The following is an 8,088-nucleotide window of genomic DNA, read 5'->3' as shown; positions in this document are numbered from 1 at the left end:
TCATGTAGAGATGGAGAGTTGGTGAACTGACATATATATATATATATATATATATATTTATGCTGTGGGTGGCAATGGATGGCTCACTGGGGGAATAAGAACACCAGTATACAAGAGAGTAGAATGAAATTTTTTCATGTCCATAACTTTCTCAGAGTTGGAGGCTTAAGTACTGTGTGTAATTGATATAAGGTGAATCCGCATTCACTGGGAATCAAAACTGGGTTACAGTCTTCATTTCCTAAGACTGTAGCCATTGCTCTATGGCATTTCCTTTATAACATTTATAGGGTGGCCTTGATGGCTATGGTAGCAGGTATTTGAATTACATGTAGTATAATTGCTTCTGTCCCTCTCGGTCCTTAGCTTAATTAATTCCTCATCTATTTCATATTTCTCTGAATTTGATAAATACTGTGGCTGGCTGATGCAACTTCGTCTGTGTCCTTTTGCAAATTTTGGTCTTCAGCCAATAATAATAATAATAATGATAATAATAATAATAATAATAATAATAATAATAATAATAATAATAATAATAATTTGATTGAAAAAATCATATTCTAATTATGCATAAATTAATGAATATTTTTTGTGTTTTCTTTTGTTATTTTGTTTTTTTTTCAAAGAAATATTTTGAGATTTATAATTCCATTGGATTTGTTTTGCCTCCCGTTTTCAATTTATCTTTCTTGACTTTAAATAAAGCAAAAATGTCAAACTCACTTTGTTGATGTTTTATCTTTTAACTTTTATCTTTTACTTACATGCCAGTGCCACATAAAAGCACCTGTGTTGGTGCCATGTTAAAAGCATCCACTACACTCTGTAAAGTGGTTGGCACTAGGAAGGACATCCAGTTGTAGAGACCATGCCAAAACCAACAATAGGGCCTGGTGCAGCTCCCCAGCTGGCCAGCTCCTGTCAAACTGTCCAACCCATGCCAGCATGAAGGATGAACGTTAAATGATGTTTCAGTCATTGGACCGTGGCCATGCTGGGATACCACCTTGGGCAAACAAATCCACCCCAGTATTTATTTTTATACAGTATTTCACATGACACTTTCCAATGTCTTCTCACGATACCAAAAAGTAATGCTTTGACCTGATATCAACAAATCTTTCTATAGTGTCTAACTTAAGGGCCTTGGAGCAAATTTACCCATTTATGTTGGCTGGTAAAACTTCCTCACTAAGTTACCCACCAGTGTCTACCTGTAGAATCTCCAAGTTACGATATTCACCCATGTCTGCCAGGAGAAGCACATGCTTAAGTCGGCTACTCATGTCTGCTTGGAGAGTTTCTTAGCTAAGTTACTGAACTATGCTTGACAGCAGAACCTCCTAAATTATCCACTGTGTACCAGGAAAACTTCCAATCACATTATTCCCCTATATCTGGTATGATAACCTGGTTTAGTTACGCATCTATGACTGCAAGGAGAAGCTTGTAGCTTATCCCCTATCAATGTCAAACCTGCGAATCTCCCAGTGAAGTCACACAACTATATATACCAGAAGAACTTCCTAGCCAAGTTACCCACTCAGTAGATCTTATATATATATATATATATATATATATATATATAGAATGCATTCTTCTCGAGCCCCATGGACTCATGTGTGCCCCAGTTTCTCAGTTTCCATGGCATATATATATTTACCCCCTGGATGTGACACTAGTCCATTGCAGGATTACTTACTTTTACCAGATAAGTGGACTGGAACAATGTGGAATGGAGTGTTTTGCTCAAGAACACAATGCATCGCTCTGTCCGGGAATCAAAACCACAATCTTACAATCATGATTCTAATGCCCTTACCACAAAGCCACATGTTTCCACCTTGATATATATATATGTAACATTGCCAGGCCTGTAGAGCCAGGATGTATGTTAGTTGCCAATCCTCAACAAAATTAATGTAGATCTCACAATGGAGTAGAATTGTGCACATATCTGAGATGGTATTAGTGTTACACAGCCAAACATCATAGATTATATTCAGAAGGTCATCAAACTAATTTGCTAATTAGTTTGCTAATCAAACTAATAAGCAAAGATTCAATCATCAACACATTACAACCTCTGGCTCACAGTCACTTCCTTACCTCTTTCTCTCTCTCTTTCTGTCTCTTTCATCATAACAGCAAATGCTTTTGTTCCTCTCAACTTGCTACCATTCTCAGAAAGACAGATACCTTTCAGCTTTACTGTCTCCTCTCCCAAATCCTCCACTAAATACTTCTCCATAATCTTCCATACCAAGACCACCCTATAGATGCAGATCTACAGATGTTCGAGATAAACATCAAATGCTGCAGTATGGCCAGTCTGAGAGGATGTGACCTGCCAAATTCTCTCATTTCAGGAACTCATCAAAGATATTACATCTGAAAGGCTGTAATCCCTCACTTTTTGGCTACTTAAGCAGTTAGCACTATGATCACCATCAAACTTGACTTTATCAAACTAACCTCTCTGTTCAACCTTAGCTTTATTTCTAAATCTACATTGTATGGGATCACACCCTCTTATTTACAGTGAATATGGGATAAAATCTTTGCACAGACAATGGACATAGGTAATACAGTTCTATATTTAAGAGATGAGGAATTACGTACATTATTTACATTATTTACACTCGACGGATGAGGACAGTGTTAACAACAAACAAGATGAGGACAAATATCCATCAAATGTAAATAATGGACATAAGGTTGACCATAATGACAGACAGTGGACATATTTTACACAGATAATGGATATATTTTAAACCCTCTCACTGAGTCAACATAGAGACGTATCACAGAGGGAAAATAAGATCAAATCCTCTCAAAGACAGTGGACATGTGATTAAACCCTCACACCAATTACACATGGAATTAAGCTGTGAGTGGTCAATGGATCAAACTTTCTCAGAGTAATTACAAGATTTAAACTCTCTTTCACAGAGGACATAAGATCATATCTTCTCATAAACAGTAGACGCAAGGTCACAGAGAATGGCCAAGAGATTAAACAAAACATAATGACATCACTAAGGTTTGAACCTGTTAACTTAAGGGTGAATAGAACAGCATTTAATTGTCTCTCCTGTTAATATCTGTCTTTGTATCTCTGTCCAACCCACATACATATTGTTCTTATCATAGCACTGCTACTGTCAGACTTCAATGTTGCTAGATAACAGATGAGATGTAGCATGACTAGAATGACTTGGTGGCTAGCATTCTTTCTCATACTACTACTTCTTATATTTATTATTCCTATTATTTCTATATTTAATACCACTAGTGATATCTCTACTATTACTGCTGCTACCATCACCATATATACATCAGCAACACCACCTCAATTACTACCACCACCACCACATCCACCACCACTACTACTACTACTACTACTGCCACTGCCACCAATACGGTTAGAGCCACTATTTAAGCTACCACAATCACCAAATTATCATTATCACACACTCAACCACCCATCACACTAACTCCGTAACCACAGAATCGGCTCTCACATTACCTCCCTCACACTACCACTGTAGCTGTTACCCCCTACCAGCACCCCTCACACTACAACCACAACCATCACAAGATGGTAAAAGTTGAAGTCAACACAGTTATCTCCCTGGATCCATCCACTATATTATTAACATAAACTATGATGACGTCATTGGTATAAAGAGAAAGTCTTCTGGTGCCTGTGTATCCAGTCATATCACATGACTCTCAGGAGTTCCCTAGTTGGTTATGTGATGTGATGACGATATAATATATACAAGCATATAAGCATACATATATATATATATGTATGTATGTATGTATGTATGTATGTATGTATACACACTCACACATACATAGATATGCACAGGTTTGTCTATGTATGTTCATGTATGAGTACTTATATAACATGCATGCATATATGTGGGTGCATGTATAAATGTAGGTGTATATATATATATATATATGTTATAAATTCTAATAATAAGGGTGAAAAATTGAATATTAAGACCATAGGTGGTCTTCTAGTATAATGGATGTCCACCTGTGTATGTATATATATATATATATACACACACATACATGTATATACACACATGCACACATATGTATGTACAAATGTATATATGCGTGTGTGTGTATGTGTGTATATATACGTGTATGTACATACATATATAAATATTCTTTATTAATAATACACACACACACACACACACACACAAACACACACGCACACACACTCATATATATCCACCCCTATAACCATCAGATGTTTATTTTCCTTTCTCCTTGCAGGCATTGGATCGACATGGGTGCAATATGAATTCTTTCCTCCCCATATTACCTTGAAACAATATATCTTTATGAAACCGAATCTTCCCGGTTCAACTCTGACTGTTTCTTCTCATGTCTTTCCTTGCTCCGAAAGAAACTTTACGCTGTCAACCCCCATTATTCTGCTTCGCTTCTCTACATCTCCTTTTTTCTTTCTCTACTCGCATCCCACACAAGAAAGCGATTCCTGTCATTTTACCCACATACATCTACTATGACAACAGACAACATATTTATTTCAATTACATTCACATTAATGCTTCGGCTGTCCCTTCAACAAACATACATTCTACGTTATTGGTTCATAATCTTTTTGAAATTGTGACACACGAAATATCAAACAAAATTAACATTGGTGCAGTTCGCATGGAAAGTTAAAAAAAAGAGAAGGTTTTATTTTAAAGTTAAAAATTTTGAAGAAAATAAAGAACACAACTGCTTGGTTAATCATATTTGTGTATAACAACATCATGACTAATATGTTTTTGAGGGTACTCAACCATTCAACATAGAATTTTTAAAGCCTTGAATTATGTTTTTAAAATTGCATGGCACCCATTGCTGTCCATTGTTTTAGATTAGTTCATTCATAGTCTCATATATAAAAATAATGATAATGAAATTATTGTGTATAGTGTTCAGGTGCACTTCAACAAAGGAATGTGCCAGCCACCGGATGCCGGGTATATATGTACATATACATACACATGTATATACACACACACAAACATACATAGACATGCACACACACACATATATATATATATATATATATACACATTTATACATACATACATGTGTGTGCATGTGCGTGTGTGTAAATATATACATGTAAAACTATACACATACACACACACACACATATATATGTATAAATATGTATATATATGTGTGTGTGTATAAATATATATATATATTAAGGTATATATATATATTAATATATATACATGTATATTAACATATATATATATATATATATATAAATATATATACATGTATATTAACATATATATATATATATATATATAAACATATATATTAATATATATATATATATATATACTCTATTAATATATATATATAGAAATATTAATATATATATATGTATATATTAATATATATATTTATATGTATATTATTAATATATATATTTATATGTATATTATTAATATATATATATGTATATATTAATATATATATTTATATGCATATTATTAATATATATATATATATATATACATACATATATTATAGATATATCTATAATATAAATTGAACATAGGCGACCGTTGCATTCTTTCTTGTCTCGAGGTTCACCGCCAAATGGCTGGGTGGATTCGCGTGAAAAATGGCACACATGTGGAGACGGGTGCATAGATTGGAATGCGAGGGAGTTCAAATTACTTCCTGGAAAGTTCCGAGGGGACGAATTACTTCCTGGAAAGCTCCAAGGACTTCCTGGAAAAGTTCCGAGGATGGGACTTCCTGGGGTTTCCTTGAATGTTCCGAGGATGAGCTACTTCCTGGAAAGTTCCAAGGATGGACTACTTCCTGGAATGTACCGAGGGTGGTATTTTCTGGAAAGTTCCGAGGATGAACTACTTCCTGGAAAGTTTCAAGGGTGGTACTTCCTGGAAAGTTTCGAGGACTTCTTGGAAAGTTCCGCATGATAATCAAAATTTATACTCCCATGTTCTGCAGGCAACCATCTTGAATGGACCGGCCGCTGGTCAAGATGTTCTTATAACTCCAATGTCCCTCCCTCTCTCTGATACGATCTACAAGTTTAAGCGGCTTCAATTTCCTTTCAAGCTCTCCTTTGCAATGGCAATAAATAAGGCACAGGGTCAATCATTGCAAATGGTTGGTTTAAATCTCACAGAGCAAGTGCTCTCTCACGGTCAACATTACGTTGGATGCTCCGTGTTGGCAGGTCACAAAGTCTATACATTTGTGCATCAGAAGGGGAAACTAGAAACTTTCTCCTATCCAACATCACAAGGACTGAAGGTTTTCTATATAATTGAATTTTCTGGGTATGTGATCCCGCGCTTTTTATATTAGCATAGCACTTTACAGACCTCATCAAAACTCTCAAAATATACATCAGTGTTATCATTAATATTCTAAAAATAATAGAAATGAGAGAAATAGGAAGAAATAAAGGGCGATTTAATTAATGAAGAAGTTTTATTAACCTAATAAAATACAGGTACCGTAGATACAGTAAAACAAAATACTGTACTCTACTTTGAGAAGAAGCAATGATACAGTAGAAATTTTCTTTTAATGACAATTAATTAATTAACACAAATTATCACAAATTCTTTTGACTTCTAATTAATAATACATTTTTCTTGGTTGCTTGAGGTTTCCAGTGAAGTACTGGGCAGAAGGGAGTTTACTGCGTTATGTTGGATTTGACCAAGTAAAAATCTCGTAATATTGTTCATATTATGAGAGTTTGATTTAAATATGAATACTTTAGGATGAGTTGTCTGACAGTGGTCGATAATAAAAGGGTTAAACAGTTTGTGAAAATTTATGCGTAAATAGTCATGTGACTATGTCTTACTCTTGACCTTCAATATTGCTTGGTATCACTTAACACACACATAGCTTCAAAATGTAAATGTATATACATAGTATATACATACACACACATACATTATACACAAGCATGTAAATATACACACATATTTATACACAAATATATTTACATGCACACATACATACATACATATATATATATTTATTTATATATATATATACAAACATACACACACATGTATACATATGTGCCAAAATTTAAAACCAATATTTACACACACATGCATATATATATATATATATATCCACACATGCAATCATTATAGACATATTATATCAGGTATATATTTCATTTTTAATGTTACAGTTTTTACTAATGTTTTACTCAAAATGAGAGAAAAAGAAAAAAAATATTCTTATGCAATTTTCCTAAATTGATGTCAATTGTATCTGCAATTAACTAATTAATTTTACATAGATTTTAATGTGAAACGACTTGGTGTTTTGAAAAGTTGTGAAGTTAACTGAATTATGCAATTATCTGGTATGCAATTAAGCGGAATCAACTCTCTGCCAAATCTGATTGGAGCCTGGTGTAGCCATCTGGTTTCACCAGTCCTCAGTCAAATCGTCCAACCCATGCTAGCATGGAAAGCGGACGTTAAACGACGATGACGACGACGTACACACATATATACTTAAAGATATTAATATACATAAATACATGCATACATATATAAATAGTTTACTTATATACATTTCATACATACATACATACATAGATACATGTACTGAAGACAAATAAAATGGAAAGAAAAAATAATTTTATTCAATTTAATTTTTTTTTTTTTGCTTTGTTGTTGTTCACAAATTTTTTTTTTGTTAGAGTTAGTAAGAGGAAATCACCATAATCATTATCATCATCATCATCATCACCACTGTCAGTAAACAGCATCAACACCATCACCAGCATCACCGTTATCATCACTGTCATCAACAAGCACTTCCACCATCACCACCATCATGATCAATTACCACCATAATCATCATCATCACAATTTCCATCAGCACCACCACCAACATCTTGACCATTACAACTATCATCACAATCACCAACATCACTACCAATAATAATAATAATAATAATAATAAACATGATCATCATCTTTATAATAAGACAATGTCAGAATAAAT

This window comes from Octopus bimaculoides, chromosome 13, assembly GCF_001194135.2.
Source record: "Octopus bimaculoides isolate UCB-OBI-ISO-001 chromosome 13, ASM119413v2, whole genome shotgun sequence".
In the NCBI taxonomy this organism is placed as follows: domain Eukaryota; kingdom Metazoa; phylum Mollusca; class Cephalopoda; order Octopoda; family Octopodidae; genus Octopus; species Octopus bimaculoides.
The sequence above is the reverse complement of the archived record's forward strand: the minus strand, read 5'-3'. Positions refer to the sequence as shown.